Here is a 21,811-nt window from a genome sequence, read left to right on the forward strand (position 1 = left end):
ACATCACAAACATTTTCACAGATGGCTTGTTTCTAGTTTTTATCACGGGATATTTGGTTTTCCACTAGAGGCCTCAATAGGCCCCTAAGTGTTCCTTTGTAGATTCTAAAAAAAGTATCCAATTTGCTGTATAAAAACAAAGGTTTAACTCTGTGAGATGTGTGCACACATCATAAAGCATTTTCACAGAAGGATTATTTTTAGTTTTTTCATAGGATACTCTGTTTTTCATTTGAGGTCCCATTGAGATCTGAAAAATCCCTATGTAGATTCTACAAAAAGAGTGTTTCCAGCCTGCAGAATCAAACCAAAGGTTTAATTCTGAGAGATCATTCCAAACTTTGCAAGACACTTTTACAGATAGGTTGTTTCTAGGTTTAATTGTGGGATATTTGGTTTTTTAATACAGGCCTCAAAGGGCTCTGAAATATCCCTTCATAGATTCTATGAAAATAGTGTTTCCAACTGGCTGAATCAAAACAAATATATAACTCTGAGAGAGAAATCCACACATCACAAAGCATTTTCGCTGAGAGCTTGTTTCAAGTTTTTATTGCAGGATAATCAGTTTTTGACTATAGGCCTCAATGGGCTTTAAAATGTACCTTCATGGTTTCTACAAGAAGAGTGCTTCAAACCTGCTTACTCAAAGCAAAGGTTTAATTTTGTGAGATGAGTCCACACATCACAAAGCGTTTTCACGTATAGTATGTTTCTAGTATTTATCACTGGATATTTGGTTTGGTTTTTCACTGCAGACCTCAATAGGCTCTCAAATATCCCCTCATAGATTCTACAAAAACAAGTGCTTTCAACATGATTAATCAAAACAAAGTTTTAACTTTGTGACATGAAATGACACATCATAAAGAATTTTCATAGATAGCTTGGTTCTGGTTTTTATCGTGGGTATTCAGTTTTCCACTACAGGCCACACTGGGCTCCAAAATGTCCATTCAGGACTACAAAAAGAGAGATTTTTGCCTGCTGAATCAAAACAAGGATTTAGCTCTGTGAGGTGAATCCACAGATCTCAAAGAATTTTCACAAATACCTTGTTTCTAGTTTTTATCACAGGATGTTGGTTTTTTTCATATGCTTCTTCATGGGATCTGAAATGTCCCTTCATAGATTCTACAAAAAATATTTCCAACGGGCTGAATCAAAACAAAGGCTTAACTCTGTGAGTTGAATCCACACATCACAAAGCATTCTCATATATAGCTTGTTTCTAGTTTTTATCTTGAGATATAAAGTTTTTAACTGTAGGGCTCAATGTTCTCTGAATGTGCCTTCTTAGGTTCTACAAAAAAAGTGTTTCCAACCTGCTGAATCAAGATAAAGGTTTAACTCTGCGACATGAATTGACACATTGCAAAGCATTTTCACAGATAGCTTTTTTCTAGTTTTTGTCACCAGATATTCGGTTTTTCACTATTGGCCTTTGTGGATTCCAAATTTCATTTCGTAGATTCTACAAAAAGAGTGTTTCCAATCTGCTGACAAAACAGAGCTTTAAATCTGTGAGATGTATCCACACATTGCAAAGCATTTTTACAAATAGCTTGTTTCTAGCTTTTATCATGGGGATATTTGGTTTTCCACTATAGACCCCAATAGGTTCCCAAATGTCCCCTTGTAGATTGTACAAAAGGAGTGCTTTCCATGTGCTGAATCAAAACAAAGGTTTTACTCCATGAGATGAATCCACACATTGGAAAGCATTTCCACAGATAGCTTGTTTCTCATTTTTATTGTGAAATATTTGGTTTTTCACTGTAGGCCTTAATGTGCAGCAAAATATCTTCTCGTAGGTTCTACAAACAGACTGTTCCCAACCTGCTTAATCAAAACAAAGGTTTAACTCTGTGATATGAATTAACACATTCTAAAGCATTTTCACAGATAGCTTGTTTCCAGTTTTTATTTCCACATTTTTTTTCACTATTGACTTCAATGTGCTTTAAAATGTTTCTTCATAGATTCTACAAAAAGAGTTTTCCAAACTGCTAGATTAAAATGAAGGTTTAACTTTGTGAGATGAATCCACACATCACAAAACATTTTCACAGATAGCTTGTTTCTAGTCTTTATCATGGGATATTTGGTCTTTCACTGTAGGCCTAAATGGGCTTCAAAATGGCCTTTAGTAGATTCTACAAAGAGAGTATTTCCAATCTGCTGAATGAAAAGGAATGTTTAACTCTGTGAGATTAATCCACACAATGCAAAACATTTTCAGAAGTAGCTTGTCTTTAATTTTTATTGCAGGATATTTGTGTTTCAATGTACTTTTTTATGGGCTCCACAATGTCCCATTGTATATTCTACAAAAAGAGTGTTTCCAATCTGCTGAACAAAAACAAAGGTTTAACTCTGAGAGATGATTCCACACATCACAGGACCTTTTTACAGATAGCCTGTTTCTAGTTTTCATTGCGGGATATTTAGCTTTTCACTATAGGCCTCACTGAACTTTGTAATGTCCTTTAGTATAATCTACAAAAATAGCATTTCCAGCCTTCTGAATCAAAACAAATATTTAACTCTGTGAGATGGATCCACACATCTCAAAGCATTTTCATAGATAGCTTGTTTCTACTATTTATGAAAGGATATTCAATTTTTCTATTTACTTCTCCATGGGCTCCGAAATGTCCCTTCATAGATTCTACAAAAAGAGCGTTTCCTAAATGCTAAATCAAAACAAAGGTTTACCTCTGTGAGTTGAATCCACATATTTCAAAGCATTATCACAGATAGCTTGTTTCTCATTTTTAACGCAGATATTCAATTTTTACTATAGGCCTCAATGTGCACCAAAATGTCTTGTCGTAGATTCTGCAAACAGACTGTTTACAACCTGCTTAATCAAAACAAAGTTTTAATTCTGTAATATGAATCCACACATCACAAAGTATTTTGATGGATAGCTTGTTTCCAGTTTTTATCTCCACATATTTTGTTTTTCACTGCAAGCTTCAATGGGCTTTGAAATGTTTCTTTGTAGATTCTACAAAAAGAGATTTTTTTTTAACCTACTGAATTAAAACAAAGGTTTAACTCTGTGAGATGAATCCACACATCACAAAGCATTTTCACAGATAGCTTCTTTCTAGTTTTTATTGCAGGATATTTGTTCTTTCACTGTAGGCCCAAATGGGCTCCAAAATGGCCTTTAGTTGATTCTACAAAAAGAGTGTTTCCAACCTGCTGAATCAAAATATTTAACTCTGTGAGATGAATCCACACAATGCAAAGCATTTTCAGAGGTAGCTTGTTTTTAGTTTTTATTGCGGGATATTATATTCAGTGTTTCAGTATACTCATTTATAGGTTCTGAAATGTCCCTTCGTATATTCTGCAAAAAGTGTTTCCAACCTGCTGAATAAAAGCAACTGTTTAACTCTGAGAGATGATTCCACACATCACAATATCTTTTGATTGATAGCCTGTTTCTAGTTTCAGCAGGGGATATTCAGCTTTTCACCATAGGCCTAAATAAGCTTTGTAATGTCTTTTCATAGAATCTACAAGTAGAGTGTTTCCAGTCTGCTGAATCAAAACAAACATTTAACTCTTTGAGATGGATTCACAAATCCCAAAGCATTTTCATAGATAGCTTGTTCCTACTTTTTATCAAAGAATATTCACTTTTTCCATTTATTTCTCTATGGGCTCTGAAATGTCCCTTTATAGATTCTACAGAAAGAGTGTTTCCTATCGGCTAAATCAAAACAAAGTTTTACCTCTATGAGTTGAATCCACACATCACAAAGGATTTTCACAGATAACTTGTTTCTCGTTTTTGATATGGGATATTCAGCTTTTACTATAGGCCTCAATGTGTACCAAAATGTCCTGTAGATTCTACAAACAGACTGTTTACAACTTGCTTAATCAAAACAAAGTTTTAATTCTGTGATATGAATCTATACATTGCAAAGCATTTTGACAGCTTATTTCTAGTTTTTATCTCCACATATTTTGTTTTTCAATACAGGCTTCAATACGTTTTTAAATATTTTTCATATATTATACAAAAAGAGTTTTTTTAACCTGCTGACTGAAAAACAGGTTTAACTCTGTGAGATGAATCCACACAATGCAAAGCATTTTCATAGATAGCTTGTTTCTAGTTTTCATGGCAGGGTATTCGGTCTTTCACTGTAGGCCTCAATGGGCTCTGACATGGCCCTTAGCACATTCTACAAAAAGAGTGTTTCCAACCTGCTGAATCAAAATGAGTGTTTAACTCTGTAAGATGAATCCACACAATAAAAAGCATTTTTACAGATAGCTTCTTTGTAGTTTTTATTGCAAGATATTCAATGTTTCAATATACTCATCCATGGGCTCCAAGATGTTTCTTGGTATATTCTACAAAAAGAATGTTTCCAACCTGCTGAATAAAAACAAAGATTTAACTATAAGAGATTATTCCACACATCATGAGACCTTTTGACAGATAGCTTGTTTCTAGTTTTCATCGTGGGATAGTCAACTTTTCACTATAGGTCTCAATTAGCTTTGGAATATCCTTTCATAGAATCTACAAAAAGAGTGTTTCAAGCCTGCTGAATCAAAACAAGGGTTTAACTCTGTGAGATGGATCCACACATCCCAAACCATTTTCACAAATAGCTTCTTTCTCCTTTTCATCAAAGGATATTTACTTTTTCCATGTACTTCTCCATGGGCTCCGAAATATCACTTCATAGATTCTACAAAAAGAGTTTCCAACCTGCTGGATCAAAACAAAGGTTTAACTCTGTAAAATGAATGCACACATTTCAAAGCGTTTTCACAGATAGCTTTTCTCTATTTTACGTTGCGGGATATTTGATTTTTTGCTATACTTGTCCATGGGCTCCGAAATGTCCTTTTGTAGATACTAGAAAAACAGTCTTTTTATTCTGCTCAATCAAAACAAATGTTTAACTCTGAGAGATGAATCCCTGCATGGCAAAGCATTTTTACAGATAGCTTGTTTCTAGTTTTTATTGTGGGATATTCAGTTTTTCACTGTAGGCCTCAATGGGTTCTGAAATGTACCTCTGTAGACAAAGGGACAAAAAGAGTGATTCCGTCTTGCTGAATCAAAACAAAGGTTTATCTTTTTGAGATGAATTCACACATCACAAAGCATTTTCACAGTTTCTTTCTAGTTTTTATCGTGGGATATTCAGTGTTTGACTCTTGGCCTTAATGGACTCTGACATGTCCCTTCATAGATTCTATAAAAAGAGTGTTTCCAACCTGCTAAATCAAAACAAATGTTTAACTCTGTGAGAAGTATTGACACATCGCAAAGCAATTTCAAAGATAGCTTGTTTCTAGTTTTTATTGTGGGATATTTGGTTTTTCACTATAGACCAAAATTGGCTCCAAAATGTACCCTTGCAGATTCTACAAGAAGAGTGTTTCCAACCTGCTGAATCAAGACAAAGGATTAACTCTGTGAGATAAATATACACATAGCAAAGAATTTTTACTGATAGGTTGTTTCTAGTTTCTTTAGTGGGATATTCGGTTTTTCACTGTAGGCCTCAATGGCCTCTGAAATGTCCCACGGAGATGGTACAAAAAGACTGTTTCCAATGTGCTGAATAAATACAAAGGTTTAACTCTATCAGATGAATCCAAACATCACAAAGCATTTTCACAGGTAGGTTTTTTCTGGTTTTTAATTGTGGGATATTTGGTTTTTCAATATTGGCCCTAATGGGCTCCAAAATGTCTTTTCTTAGATTCTACAAAGAGATTGTTTCCAACCTGCTTAATTAAAACAAAGATTTAACTCTGTGAGATGAATCCACACATTGTAAAGCATTTTCAGAGATAGAATTTTTATTATTTTTATTGCAAAATATTCAGTTTTTTACTATAGGCATCAATGGGTATGAAATGTCCTTTGTATATTCTATTTTAAAAAGTATTTTTTAACCTGTTGAATAAATACAAAGGTTTAACTCTGTGAGATGAATCCACATATTGCAAAGCATTTTCAAAGATAGATTGTTTCTACTTTTTATTGCAGGATAATCAGTGTTTCACTATGGGCCTCAATGGGCTTCAAAACATCCCTTCATAGATTTTACAAAAAGATATTTTCCAATCTGCTGAATCAAGACAAAGGATTCAATCTATGAGATGAATCCACACATTGCCAAAAATTTTTACTTAGAGCCTGTTTCTAGTTTTTATCATGGGATAATGGGTTGTTCATCAACGTGCTGAATCACAAAAAGGTGTAACTCTGTGAGATGGAATCACACATGGCAAATAATTTTCAGACATAGTTATTTGTTATTGTTGTAGTGGGCCATTCAGCTTTTCTCTGTAGGCTTCAACAGGCTTCTAAAACTCTTTTCATAGATTGTGCAAAAAGAGTGTATCCAAAGAGCTGAATCAAAACAAAGGTTTAATTCTGTGAGATAAATCCACACACCGCAAGGTATTTTCACAGATAGCTTGTTTTTAGTTTTTATTGTGTGATGTTTGGTTTGTCAATGGGCTCTGAAATGTTTCTTTCTTGAATCTACAAAAGGAAATTTTTCAATCTGCTGAATCAGAAAAAAGGTTTAACTCTGTGAGATGAATCCACACAATGTAAAACATTTTCACAGATGGCTTGTTTCTAGTTTTTACCACGGGATATTCAGTTTTTCACTACAGGTCTCAATGACCTCCAAAATGTCCCTTCTTAGATTCTCCAAAAAAAATTGTTTCCAACCTGCTGAATAATAACAAAGGTTTAACTCTGCGAGATGAATCCACACATGGCAAAGCATATTCAGAGATAGATTTTTTATTGTTTCTATCACAAAATATTTGGTTTATTACTATAGGCATCAATGGGTGTGAAATGTCCCTTTGTATATTCTATAAAACAAGTGTTCACAATCAGCTTAATAAAAGAGAGGTTTAGCTCTGTGAGATGAAATCACACATTGCAAAGCATTTTCAGACATAGTTTCTTTTTAGTTTTTGTTGATGAATGTTTGTTTTTTCACTATACTTCTCAAGGGGTCTATGTACCTTCGTAGACTGTACAAAGAGTGTATCCAACTTACAGAATCACAGCAAAGGTTTAACTCTATCAGATAAATCCAAATATCACAAAGTGTTCTCACAGATCACTTGCTTCTAGTTTTTATCATGAGACATTCTGTTTTTCACTATAGGCCTCAATGGGCTCCGAAACGTGTTTTCCTAGATTCTACAAAAAAAAGTCTTAACAATCTGCTGAATCAGAAGAAAGGTTTAACACTGTGAGATGAAACCACAGATTGCAAAGCATTTTCACAAAAAGCTTCCTTTTAGTTTTTTATTGCAAATATTCAGTTTTTCACTATAGGCCTCAATGGGCTTCCAAATAACTTTTCTGAAATTCTATGAAAAACGAGTTTCCAACCTGCTGAGTGAAAACAAAAGTTTAACTCTGTGAGATGAATCCACACATTGCAAAGCATTTTTACAAATAGTGTTTCTAGTTTTTATGGTGGGATAATCAATTTTTCACTATAGGCCTTAATGAGCTACAAAAAGGCTCTTCATAGTTTCCACAATTAAAGTGTTTGCAACCTGTTGAAACAAAACAAAGGTTTAACTCTGTGAGACAGATCCACACATTGCAAAACATTTTCACTGATAGCTTGTTTCTAGTTTCTATCACAGGATATACAGTTTTTCACTATATGCCTCAATGGGCTTTAAAATGTCCCTTTGCAGATTCTACAGAAAGAGTTTTTCCAACCTACTAAAAAAAAAAAAAAAAAGTTTAACTCTGTGAGATGAATTCACACACAGGAAAGTGGTTTCACTGATTGCTTGTTTCTACTTTATATCGTGAAATATTTGGTTTTTTAGTATAGGCTTCAATGGGCTCTGAAACTTTCCTTTGCAGATTCTACAAAATGAGTGTTTTTAACTTATTCAATCAAAAGGAAGTTTTACCTTTGTAAGATGAATCCAAACATCACAAAGCATATTCACAGATAGCAAGCTTTTAGTTTTCATTGCAGAATATTTTGTTTTTCACTATATGCCTCAATGGGTTCCACAAAGTTTATTCGTAGATTCTACAAAAGGAGTGTTTCCAACCTGCTGAATCAAAACAAAGGTTTAACTCTTTGAGATGAGCCCACAAATCCTAAAGCATTTCCACAGATAGCTTGTTTCTAGTTTTTACCATGGGATATTTGTTATTTCACTATAGGACTGCATGGGCTCTGAAATGTCCCCTCGTAGATCCTACAAAAAGAGTGTTTCCAAACTACTGAATTAAAACAAATCTTTAAATGTGTGACATAATTTCACACGTCACAAAGCATTTTCACAGATAGCTTGTTTGTAGTTTTTATCACGGGATTTTCGGTTTTTCACTATAGGCCTCAATGTGCTTTGAAATGTCTCTTCTTAGGTTCTGCAAAAAACGTGCTTCCAACCTGCTGAATCAAGACAAAGGTTAACTCTGTGAGATAAATGCACACATTCTAAAGCCTTTTGACAGATAGCTTGCATGAAGTTTTTATCAGGGGATATTCTGTTTTTCTCAATGGGTATCAAAGGGCAGCCAAATGTCCCTTCACAAATTCTACAAAAAAAGTCTTAAAAACTGCTGAATCAAAACAAAGATTTAGCTTCATAAGATGAATCCAGAAATCGCAAATCATTTCGCTGAAGGCTTATTTCTAGTTTTTATCACAAGATAATCAGTTTTTTACTATAGGACTCAATTTGCTCAAAAATGTCCCCTCATAGATTCTAGAAAGAAAGTGTTTCTGACCTGCTGAATCTCAGGAAAGGTTTAACTCTGTGAGATGAGATCAGACATCAGAAAGCATTTTCATACATAGCTTCTTTGTAGTTTTTATCCCAGGATATTCAGTTTTTCACTATATGCCTCAAAAAATTTTGAAATGTTCCCTCATAGATAGTACAAAATTATGAGGGGACATTTCAAATGAGGGGACATTTCAAAAGATTGTACAAATCTATGAGGGGACATTCCAAATGAGGGGACATTTCAAAAGAGTGTATCTAACCTTCTGAATCAAAACAAACGTTTAACTCTATATAATCAATCCACACATCACAAAGCATTTTCACCATATCCCCCAAAAAGGAAACTCTTGTTCTCCTTCTCCTATTGGAGGGCTGCATGATTCCTATAGGATGAAAAGCAGGCAGCCGTGGCTGGCTTTTGCCTGGTAATCTAGGCTCTGTTTCATTTCGTCTGCACGTCCTTTCTCATAGCGGAGAGGCTCTTTCATTGGGCTGTTGCTGGGTGGGACTGCCTCTCGCCACAGTTCTATTGGCTGCCGGGGATTTCAGGGAGCAAAAGGGACTTCGGGTAGGCAGGCTGTGCTCCAGGTTGTGTATTATGATCTCGTTGTGGTGCCTGAGGTTGTTTCCACTTTGCAGGAGACTTTTGGGTCCTCTGACAGGAATCCTTGAACGTTGCTTGGACTCCAGCACAGGTCAGCTCGTTCTCTCATTCGAACCTTGATTTTCCCTTGTTTTAATGGGGGGTCAACAGTGCCCCTCAACAGCACTGCTGGACACCCTTTCCCTGCTTGCAATCGCCACAGACAGCCTCTGAGACAATGTCTCAACCTCCTCTGCACCTGTGAGAGGCCAGTTCAAGGTGTGAGAACACTGCTATACCTTGGACTTGCCTTTGCCATAGTTCCTGCCTTTCCCAGGGAGCCCCTGCGAGGCCCAGGATGAAGGGAGGCAATGAGGTCAAAGGCCCGGCCATCTTTCGCTGACACCCGCCTCTGGGGTCTCAGGTATGAGTTCATCACCCAAAGACCCCTCAACAGCTCACTAGACTATATTCCAATCCCCATGGGACCCAGTTCCTGAACGCAGCCTCTTTCGGGAAGGGAGTCAGAAGAGCAGTTTCCAGAGACCAACTCACACTCTCCAAATGCCTCCTTCTTCCATGGGACTCGACCACGGAGACGGCCCGAGGGGGCCCTACGGCCGAGACTTGTACGGTCCTGCAGTGGGTTATCATAGGCAGCCTCTTTCCTGATACCAGGCCAGCTCTGCCTGTACCATTTTCCTCCGCTTAAGCAGGCTGACAGCTCTGACATCTGGGCGCCGGAGACTGCCTCGCTAATGCGCATGCGCTAGTCTCAGGTCACCAGGCCTGAGCTGTAAATTCTGGCTAGCATCACAATGAATGCCACCGTCACCTAGCGACAAATCCCTGCGGCTTGGCGGAGACAGAGACCTTCGTGGAGGTGCCTAGGCGGTGGACTCTCCCCTGTCTTCTCTGTGGGATCTACGGGATAGTCCCATGATCCTAGGAGAGGGCAGACGTGAGCCAGCCTGAAGAAACGTCAAGCAGAGCCCCAGGAATAAACCGTGAAATCACTAAGGATCCAAAAGGATCTGCAGGATGCCTCAGGCCTGCCTAGTCATTGTAGGGGTGAGTCTTTTTGAAACTTGCCCCACTGTGATTTTTAGATACAGCCCACCTGTGTTCCTCAGGGTTGCTCTCTTAGGTGGGGCTTCCTTCATAAACATGCAGCCTCAGAAGCTGCCGGTCTGTGTGTTCTGTGGGAGTGTTACGAGTGTTGGAAGTCTGCATGTGTGTGTGGCTTTGTGTGTGTGTGTGTGTGTGCCTGTAAGTGTAGTCGACTTAAAGGAATGTGGCTAATGCACTGCAGCGCTTCTTTTTTTTGAGTCTCCCAACCTTTTGTTGTCCTGTCTGCGTGGCTCCGCTTGGTCTGCGGGGCTCGGTGTTCTTTTTTTTTTTTTTTTTTTTTATTATACTTTAGGTTTTATGGTACATGTGCACAATGTGCAGGTAAGTTACATATGTATACATGTGCCATGCTGGTGCGCTGCACCCACTAACTCGTCATCTAGCATTAGGTATATCTCCCAATGCTAACCCTCCCCCCTCCCCCCACCCCACAACAGTCCCCGAAGTGTGATGTTCCCCTTCCTGTGTCCATGTGTTCTCATTGTTCAATTCCCACCTATGAGTGAGAATATGCGGTGTTCTTTATCTTTCTGTGGATCATGAATCCGCAGTGAATTGGGAGGCTGGCTGAGACCGACCTGGGTCAAAATAACCTCCACTGCAAAAAAAAAAAAAAAAAAAAAGCCACGCTTCTAGAAAGAACAGGAACACACCACACCCAAGAAAGGACATATACCAGTGTTTTACTGTCTTGCTTCCAAGTCACGGAAAGACACTAGCAGTTCTGTCCGCGGGGCACCTTGAATTTACATCGAATTTGGTTCCCAGCCGAGCAGGTACTTCCTGTCGTGACGGGGCACTCCTCCATCATCTTCGGATTTCATTCAGGGACAGAGAGTGTGAGCAGCAATAAGGTCAGATAGGGGAGAGGACACAATCTGTTGTGGGATGGATGAGGTCCCACACCTTTACCTGCAAAAAAGGTGAAGACAGATGAAGGCGCTTCCAACTGCATCCCCTCAATACCTTAATTGCACAACCAGTACACCCATGGCCCAGTGTTCAGGTGGGAGTACTCCAAGGTGCAGGGAACATTTGGAGTGCAAACTGAGGCCATCCTGGCAAACTCCTGATTTGGGGGCTTTCATACCTAGAGCCAAATAGAAGTGTGATGGGTTGATGCTGGGTAGGATGTGGCCACCCCACTTGCCTCTTCTTTTGCTGACTTCCATGTTCCTCGTCGGCCTAGGGTTTCCTGGGGCTGGCTCAACGTCTTACACACTAAATGTTTCCCAGTTCACAGAGGATGATCCTCATGGGAATCCATTACATGAGTGTTTTCTTCTAAACGCTGTCACGTTTTAATGACTGGCAGCTGTTATACTTTTAAAACCATAAATTCCCATTACATTTGCCAACAGGGAAACTCTCCTTCTCCCACTTCTATTGAAGGGCTGCATGATTACTATAGGATGAGTAGCAGGCAGCCATGGCTGGCTTTTGCCTGATAATCTAGGCTCTGTTTCATTTCATCGGCACGTCCTTTCTCATTGTGGAGAGGTTCTTTCATTGGGCTGTTGCTACGTGGGACTGTCTCTCGCCATAAATCTTTTGGCTGCCAGGGATTTCAGGCAGCAAAAGGGACTTCAGGTAGGCAGGCTGACCTCCAGGTTGTGGGTCGTGGTCTCCTTTTGGGGCTGAGGTTGTTTGCACTTTGCAGGAGCGTTTTGGGTTTTCTGACAGGAATCTTTGAACATTGCTTGGACTCCAGCACAAGTCAGCTCGCTCTCTCAGGCGAGCCTTGATTTTTGTTGGCTTTCATGGAGGGTCAACAGTGCCCATCAACAGCACTGCTGGGCACCCTTTTCAGGCTTTCAATCACCACAGACAACTTCTGAGACAATGTCTCAACCTCATCTGCAGCCATGAGAGGCCAGTTCGAGGTGTGAGAACACTGCTCCACCTTGGACTTGTATTTGTCACGGTTTCTGCCTTTCCCAGAGATCCTCTGCGAGGCCCAGGATGAAGTAACGCAGTGAGGCCAAGGGCCCGTCCATCTTTTGCTGACACCTGCCTCTGGGGTCTCAGTTTGGATTCCATCACCCAAAGACCCCTCAACAACTCACCAGACTATATTCCAATCCCCATGGGACCTGATTCCTGCAAACAACCTCTTTCAGGAAGGGAGTCAGAAGAGCAGTTTCCAGCGACCAACTCGCACTCTTGAAACGCCTCCTCGTCCAGCGGGACCCGACAAAGGAGACGACCCGAGGGGTCCCTAAGGTCAAGACTTTTAGGGTCCCGCAGTGGGTTATGGCAGGCAGCCCTTTTCCCGATACCGGGCCGGCTCTGCCTGTACCATTTTCTTCTGCTTGGGCAGGCTGACAGCTCTGACAGTCCGGTGCTCCGGCCTGCCTCGCTAATGCGCATGCGCTAGTTTCAGGGCACCAGGCCTGAGCTGTGAGCTCTGGCTAGCATCACGATGAATGCCACTGTTGCCTAACGACAAATCTGTGCGGCTTAGCTGGGAAGGAGACCACCGTGGAGGTGCGAAGGCGGTGGACTCTCGCCTGTCTTCTCCGTGGGATCCACAGGATAGTCCGAGGATCCTAGGAGAGGGCAGATGTGAACGAGCCTGAAGAAACGCAAGGCAGAGCCCCAGGACTAAACCGTGAAATCCCTAAGGATCCTAAAGGATCTGCAGGATGCCTCAGGCCTGCCTAGTCGTTGTAAGGGTGAGTCTTTTTGAAACTTGCCCCACTTTGATTTCTAGGTATAGCCCCCTGTTTTCCGCGGGGTTGCTGTCTCCAGGTGGGGCATCCTTCAGAACCACCCAGCCTCAGAAGCTGCCAGGCTGTGTGTTTCTGAGGGAGTGTTGCAAGTGTTGGATGTCTGCGTGTGTGTGTGGCTTTGTGTATGTGTGTGCGTGTGTGTGTGCCTGTGTGTGTGCGCGCCTGTAAGTGGAGTCGGCTTAAAGGAATGTGGCTAACGCACCACAGATTTTTTTCCCCCACCTTTTCGTGGCCTATCTGTGTGGCTTTGTTTGGGCTGTGGGACTCCATGTCCTTTGCGTTTCTGTGGTTCCTGAATCCGCGATGAATTGGGAGACTGGCTGAGACCCGCCGGGGTTTAAGTCACCTCCCCCTGCAAAGGAGCCACTCTTCTAGAAAGAAAAGGAGCACACCACACCCAAGAACAGACAACTCCCAGTGCTTCATTATCCTGTGGCCAACCCAGAGCCAGACCCTAGCAGTCCTGTTCACAGAACTCCTTGAATTTACCTCGGATTGGGTTTCCAGCCAAGCAGGTGCTTCCCATCGTGAGGGGGACACTCCTCCCTTGTATTGGGATTACATTTAGGGATGGAGAGTGTGAGCAGCAATAAGGTCAGGTAGGGGAGAGGATACAATCTGGTGAGGTATGGATGGGGTCCTGCACCTTCACCTGCAAAAAAGATGCAGACAGATGACACAGAAGGTGCTTCCAAGTCCATCCTCGCATTCCCTTCATTACAAAGGCAGTCCACACATAGCCCGGTGCCCAGTTGGGAGCACTCCAACGTGCAGGGAACAGCTGGAGTGCAAACTTGGGTCATTCTGGTCAGCTCCCGATTTGGGCTTTCATTCCACTTGAGATTGGGATGGATGGATGCTGGGTGGAATGTGGCCTCTGCACTGGCCTCCTATTTTCCTGGCTTTCACTTCCTTTCTCAGGGTCTTGGCTTGTTCTTTCGCCCAAAGGGAGTGGGGTGGACAGATTACCTCTGAACCTTGGGTGCCTTTGATTTCTTTCTTTGTAGTTGATGTCATTACAATGAACATTGATGCCTGCCATGTGCCAGGCCTGAGTCCTGGATGCCCAGAGGAAGGAGGCACCGTTCCCCTGAGCCTGCTAATAGGTCTTCCATCCACCCTTCTCATTATAATGCAGAGTTCAGGTTTTGAGACTAGGAAAACATGAATTTGACTCCACTGGGTCACCTGCCAGCTGCTGACAGCCACTTAATTCCTCCAGGCCCAACATCCCTATATGTAAGCACAATACACAATTAGGGTTGCTGTGAGCCTTATGCAAGGGGAGACTTGGAAGTGCTTGGCAGCAGCAGGTGGTCCACCCAGACTCTCTGGGTAGGCCTTGGTCTGCTTCCCTCCAGGTCTGTGCCACCTTCACTCAGGCTCCTGCAGAGGCAGCCCGTCACCTTGTGACCAGGCTGGAAAACAGCAACTGGCAGGAGGGCATAGGGACTAAGCGGGTCCCTGTCTGGAGCCCCTGCCAGTCGGCCAGGCAGCATCTCTGGGATGGGTGGCTGGATGCCAGTGCTCTTGTCCTGGCACCCCTCTGTTTCCTGCACTGGCTCGTGGTGGCAGACTTCCAGGCCTCTCCACATTCTCTGTCCTGGTGATGGTGGGAGTGTCTGCCCCTCTGAAAGGTGTCCCTGGAGGTTGGGAAATGACCGTGCCCTTTGAACCTCACTTCTGGCCCAGTATCTGGCTCAGATAGAGTGCACGGTGTGTGTGTTGAGGAGGGTGGAGGAGTGGCAGCCCTTTACCTATGAGCCAGTGCTCTGCAGGTCTGCCCAAGGGCCAACATCCCAGGGTCCAGGCCCTAAGATGAACGCGGCATCCCAGGTCCCAGCATCTTCTGAGAAGACATCATCCCAGTACCAGGGTCCCTGTTGGATAGTGCCTCTGCCCATCTTTCCTCTGTCTCCCAGCAGGTTCATGGTTGCAGTGGCCTGTGCGGGAGGGGTGCAGGTGATGGGGCCAGGGACTTTCGCAGGAAGGAACTAGGACATTGGCCAAAGAGGCTGCTCCCTGAGCCCAATTGTGTCCCTAATTTACTGTGTGACCTCCACAAGTCATTCAGTATCTCTGGTCCTGTTTCCCCCACCCCCACCCCTACTATGTGATGGGTACAATAATACCACAGTCCCTGTGACTGTGTTTTATTCAGGAGTCAGCTGTGGGCCTCCCTGACACTCTATCCCCAACAAAGTCCAGTGTCGGGAGTTAGTTGGACCTCCACCCCTGATCTTATATTTTCCAGCAGCATTTTGGGAAGGAATATCCTGAAAGGTGAGCCTGCCTGTTATCTCCTCAGAGGGTTCAGGAAAAGCCGGCCCTCTCTATCCCCTTTCCCCACCATGATCCTCCAGGTCCGTTCACCTAATCATTAGGCATGAACTAATTGAACACCTGCCAAGACCCAGGTGAGCTTTTACATCTAGAGAGAACTAAGACACAGCCATGGTCCTGGGGGTCTCACCCTCTTAGATGGGAGGCCAGCAGGAGAGGACATGTGGGTCAGGTTCAAGAGTGGAGTAGGGAGTTGCAAGTGGCTAGTGCCCACCTGGGCATGGTCTCATGGGCCCTTGCCAGCAATGTGCATGCCATCCTGTTTCCATTGTAAGGCTTTTAGCAGAGAAGGGTGTGGGATTGAGAAAAAAAAATTGCCATGGCCAGGGCTGCAAGAATGGCTAAGATCCTTGGTGGTACCATGGGCACGTGGCAATGACCGGAGGTTTTGAGAATTAGAGTAGGCAGGGTCTGGTGGTCAAGGGGCATCTAAGGGAAATCAGACCAAGTTCTAGCTTCCCAGTTTGCAGTCATGGGCAGACAGTGGTGCTATTTACTGAGGGGAGATGACTTAAGGAAGAGTAGAATGGAGGAAACACCGGGCCTGCCTGAAGGTAGATGCCAGACAAAGGGAGGAAAAGAGAAGCCTGAGAGGAAGCAGCAGGCACAGATCAAGGAGGAGAAGCACAAGAGTGCTGGCCCAAAGGGCAAGAAGTGTCCAGAAGAAGGGGGCTACAGAAAGGTCAAGTTAGATAAAGGCCATAGTACACCTATCCAATGTGGCCACCAGAAGGCCAGCTGGTCAAGGGTGTTGCTGAAGGCAGAGGACAGTGGGTCAGGAGTGAAGGTGAGGATGCGGATTGAGAGTGTAGACAACAGGCAGAAGGGGAGGGAGATGGTGTGGATAGAGGGGGTGTAGGGTCATAGATGGAAATATCCCCAAGTTTAGGTGGATGGGCAGGAGATCATTGCTGAGAAGGGATCTCGTAAGAAAGGAGAGGTGGAGCAGAACAGAGGGGGCAACGATGTGAGGGTGGCAGTGACACAGGGTCATTGGGGAGTGTGTGGGGACACCTGTCTGTTGGGCATCGGCTCATGGCTGAGGCCAGGCTGCTGGGCAAGCCCACAGACCCCTAGAAGAGAGGAGCTCCTGCCATGTATGGCGCAGTCTTGTCATTCACCATGCACTCTAATTTCACATATTGAGTACTTGGTATGTACTGGTCACTGTGTTGGACACAGGGGACATAAAATATGATAAGACACAGTCCCAAAGGGGCTAAGAGTACTGTGGCCTCTTACTCAAAGGCTTGCACCCAGGGTTAAGCTTCTAACAAGTCGGAAGGCAGACATAGGCACCTCCATTTGCCTTGAGTACAAACAGATGTTTAGAGAGGTTTAGTGACTGGCCGAAGGTCACGCTGCCAGGAAATGGCTGTGTCCAGGACAGTTCCAGGTCTCCTGCCCATAAAACCCACCCAGGCCACCAGGTTCAGTTTCAGCCAGGTGGCCTTCAGGGTTGACCACACTGTTCGACTCGGCAAGAAGAATGCAAGCCAAAGGCAAGCACGTGCTCATTCTTCTGAGCATCCTCTGTGTGCCCAGCCCTGTTGTGGGCATGGGAAGCAGGGCAGGAGACAGGAATTCCAAATTGTGACCTTGCCATCTGCAGCTGAGGGTGTAGTTGGCGAATTTGGTGTCCCAGGAGAGGGATGTCTCCTGTTCCCTGGCTGCCTAGGAGAGGGCAGAAAGCAAGCTCTCTTGAAGGAGAGAGAGGGTGGCAAGGGGAAGGTAAGCAGGGACAACTCTTCCCCTCCCTTGAAGGAGGCCACTCAGGAATCCCAGGGAAGCCAGGCAAAAGCCCGTGGAATAAAGGGGCCTCTGAGCCTCCTCCCCACTGCTGTGGTCCTGACTCGGGGATTTCAGGGTGCAGTCATCATTCCCACCTCAAAAGGAGAAAGCCCAGCCCGGCAGAGCGAGGCTGCTGCAACTTCTTGTACAAGCAGCTCCGGAGGCAACACATCTGAGCTGGCAGCCCGGACTGGAAGGAGCTGGGAGCCCTTGTTCCTCCTCCTCTTGTGGGAACTGTGAGTGAGCCCTCACCCATGAAGGACCAGGAGAGGGCCGCAGCAGTTTCCTCACTCTCTCCCCTCCCTCCTGAACTTCCACCTGGACCTCCCCTTCCCCCATCCTGTAACCCATCCGGTGACCCCTCCTCTCTGGATCCAGGCCCTGTACCCACTTCCTAGGTCAAACTCCAAGGGCAGCCCAAAGTCGCTGTGATTGAGAGAAAGAAACTGACTTCAGGACAGACCCATCTGTTCTACTCCAGGGCCAGCTGGGGGCCTTTGGAAAGGGAAGCTGGTATCAGCAGGAAGCTGAAGCCAAGTTGAGGGGACTCCAGCGAGTCCCCTTGCCTGTACTTCCTCCTACAGCAACTTCCCCACCCCCAAGCTGGAGAAGCCACCCTGGGGTGGTTCAGCTGGATTACGCCTGGCCCAACCTTTCCCTCCCCTGACTCACCTGCTGACCCAGGCTGACCCAGAAGCCCCGCTGCCTGTCTAGTGTCTGACCTCTGAGAGAGCAGGTTCTTGGGTCTCCCTCCATCTTCACTTCACATTCCTCTCCACCAAGAGCTCTCCCCATCCACCCCTCCCTTCCCTTCAGGCCCCATGGTCCTCTGGGGATCTCCCTGAAGGCTACACCTGTTATTCATCTCTTAGTCCCTGGCTCCCTGCAGCCTGCAGGGGCCTGAGATGGACCAGGACAAGCTCATCTGCCCTGTCGCATCTTTCCCCAGCCACAGCAGTTGCCCTCATTCTAGATGGATATTCTCTGCCCTTCCTAGAGCTGACTGTGTCCAGTAGAGGGAGGGGTGGGCATTAGTATGGTATGCCAGCCTAGATGGATGGTCAGTGCCAGGCTCTGGGGCATAGGAAAGTCCTTGGTCATGACCAGGGATAGGTGATCACCAGGAATGCAGTTGGGCCTCCATGCCCGAATGCTAGGGAGACTCATAGCTGGATCCTGGCCATGGAGTGAGGGGACAGTGGCTGTTGGTTTATATTGAGGGGAAGATGGGGCTGACAGGACTAAGGCCCTGGGGCTGAAGGGCATAGGAGCTCTTGCTAAAATTTAGGAGGCTCTGTTTGAAGGAATCTAGTGTTGATAGAATTTCCAGAGCTGCTGCCTGGGCCAGGTAAGACCCACGGGACCCTTCTCTCCAGCTTAGGCTCCCAATGGGTGCCCACCCTGTTTCATCACCTTCTCCTAGCTAGAGGTCCCCTATGAGGCATGAAGGTGGTGGGGCAGAGGCCCCTGTCAAGGCCTTCATGTCTGCCTGGGGGCTGGACCACCTGGCTGGAGAAAGGAAGCCGAGGTAGCAGAAGGGCCTGCCTGAAGATCCTCTGAGCCTTCCTCCTCCTTTTCTACTCCTTGGCCCAGGTGGTTGTATAAATTACTATTCACCCCTATAAAAATTGTTTAACTCCATCACAAATATTTGGATAATGGGGGAAATCTCAATCTAATTACTGTTAGCATTTTGGTTTCTTTTCATTTATTCTCCTTCCTATGTGTGTGTCTTGGGGATTTCCCATAGGGGCATCACAGAGTACTGATGATTGTGCATTCTGCTTTTTCACTTACCGTATTCACCTAGTCAGCCAGTGTCAGCTGCTGTACCAGGCACTAGGAACCAATAAAAAAGCGTGATTCCTACACTCAAGTAGCTTATTGTCCAGGACAGAATGGCCATCAAATCCAGTTAGGGTGTGGTATGCAGATATGATATCATATGGTTATGATATGATATCATATGGTTATGATATGATATGGTACATCTTCAAGGAGCTGTGTCAGGGACATGATGGAGAAGCCACTCTCCCAGGATCTTGTCAGCAAGAGGGAAATCCAGGAGTGCTTCCCAGAGGAGGAAGATGTTGACAGAGGTGAATTCTAAAGGTTTCTACAGTTCCTTCTCATGAAACCCTCTGGACCTGGTGCTTTTTTCAGTGGCAGATTTTTTTCTCATCAGTGGTAATTAAGTTTCTACTCATTGTCTAGTTCATTAGGGGCACTTTATATTTTATTAGGAAAGCATTCATTTTCTCCGAATGTGTAAAGTCTCCACTTTTAAAATTTATTATGAATTTTTTGTGGCCAAACAAATGATTTTTCTCAGATTTTCATAGATATAGAAAAAATGTATATTTTCTATTTAAGGGATATAAGGTCCCATATATACCAAATCAAGTTTTTGGTTATTCAAACTTTCACTTCTTTTGTATCCTTTGAGGGAGGAGGCTTTTACTCTAGTTCTAACAGAGATTTAGCCTTCCACTCAAATTTTCTCTATAAATCTCTTCTTTTACTAGTTTTTCCTTTTTATATTTACTGTGATGCTGTGGGGAGCATGCAGATTTTGAGTGTTCTCTGTAATTTTCTCTATAAATCTCACCTTTTACTAGATTTTGCTTTTTGTATTTACCGTGATGCTGTTGGGAGCATGCAGATTTTGAGTGTTCTCTCATTACAAATTGTGCCTATCATTACATGGTGTCCCTCTTTATCCCATTTCAGTGCTTAACCTTAAATTCCACCCCTCTATTATTATTATGGCCACTCTTGATTTTACTTTAGCTTTTGTGCTTTCCTGGTATCTCTTGGCATTCTTTTATTTTCCACCATTATCATTGTTTAAGTGTTTTTCTTGTATATATACATCACTGGGTTTTTTTGTTGGTGATGGTGTTGATTGAGACAAGGTCTTGTTCTGTTGCCCTGGCTGGAGTGCAGTGGCACCATCACAGCTTACTTCAGCATTGGCCTTCTAGTTTGAGGTGATCCCCCCACCTCAGCCTCTACAGTAGCTGGGACTACAGGCATGCACCATTACACCCAGCAAATTTTTTGTATTTTTTTTTCTTTTGGAGAGATGGGGATCTCACCATATTGCCCAGTTATCACTGTATTTTTAAACCCAAGCTGACCTTTGTCTTTCAATGGGAATTCATCTGTTCACATTTCATTAAACAATCGATCTACTGTAGTTGATTTTATTTCTTTTGGCTTATTTTACATTTATTGGTTTACCTTGTGGGTTTTTTTCCTCTGGTTATTGATCACTCCAGTTATTAATTTCCTTTTTCTTCCCTTGTTACTCTTTCCATTTCATTATTGGCTTCTACCCCTTCTCTGGAGTTCCTAATCAAACACATATTCTTTAGCATGTGATTCCATGGGGATTTTTTTTCTCAGCACTGTCATCTGGAGCTCCAACCTGTTGGTCTATAGACTCAGGTCTTTCTTTCTGCTTCAGTAAATCTATGTGTTGTTTGATTTGATTGTCATTTTTGTTGTTGTTATTGTTGTTTATTTTCTCTCTTCCCCTTTCTCCTTTCTTCTCTCTCCCTTTTTCCTTTTTCTTTCCCTTCTCTTCTCTCTCTTCTCTTCGTTCTCTTCTCTTCTCTCTTCTCTCCCTCCCCTCTCCTCCCCTTTTCTCCCTTCTCTCATCTTCTTTTCTTTTCTTTCACAGGATCTCAGTCTGTCACCCACGCTGGAGTGCAGTAGTGCAATCATAGCTCATTGTAGCCTCAACCTCCCAGACTCAAGCATTTCTCTCAACTCAGCCTCCTCAGTAGCTGGGACTACAAGTGCATGCAACAACACTTGGCTAATTTTTGTATTTTTTGTAGAGACAGGGTCTCACTGTGTTACTCAGGTTGGTCTCAAACTCCTGGGGTCAAGCGATCCACCCACCTCAGCCTCCCAAAATGTTGGGATTACAGGCATGGGTCACCATGCCCAGCTCATTTAATCTTAGTTTTTATGTTAATCATTTAACCTTCATCATTCCTCAAATCTCTCTTTTAAAATACCTTATAAAGATGTAAATCACTATAACTCTTATGCCTCTTCAACTTTTTTATATAAAGTGACAACTCCAAATACATCTTTCCATTTAATGTTATTTAATAAAAACCATTCTATTTTTATGCTAATATCTCCATTTGGCCATAAAACAATATATCTAGAAACAAAGTGTGAGCTTCAAAGAAACAATGATCTACTGTTTCTATGAACTTTTTAATATCCATAATCCCTTTGCTTCCCATCTACCTCAAACAAATTGAAGTTAATTATCAACTTGAAATTTCTAGAGCTTATGCAACTTCAATTCATTTCTTTCCCTTGATATATTCAACTCTACTGCCAAAATTACAACCTTGGTTAAATGCAACTGTCTGTGTCTAATCCTTGCCAGCACCCATGCAGCTGAACATGCCCAAAA

The 21,811-nt window shown here is 43.3% G+C and overlaps 1 protein-coding gene across 3 annotated transcripts in view; it reads left to right on the forward strand.

The window, feature by feature from the left end:
• The first annotated feature begins 9,499 nt into the window (after positions 1-9,499).
• The window catches only part of LOC134760545 (protein FAM27L-like), a 41,131-nt gene continuing 28,819 nt past the window's right edge, over positions 9,500-21,811 (forward strand). For all 3 annotated transcript variants that reach the window (XR_010138208.1, XR_010138209.1, XR_010138207.1), the window contains exon 1: positions 9,500-10,444. The gene's annotated coding sequence lies outside the window, so the exon portion shown is untranslated. The remainder of the gene's footprint in view (positions 10,445-21,811) is intronic.

The sequence above is a fragment of the Pongo abelii genome, chromosome 19 (genome assembly GCF_028885655.2).
Source record: "Pongo abelii isolate AG06213 chromosome 19, NHGRI_mPonAbe1-v2.0_pri, whole genome shotgun sequence".
Classification (NCBI taxonomy): domain Eukaryota; kingdom Metazoa; phylum Chordata; class Mammalia; order Primates; family Hominidae; genus Pongo; species Pongo abelii.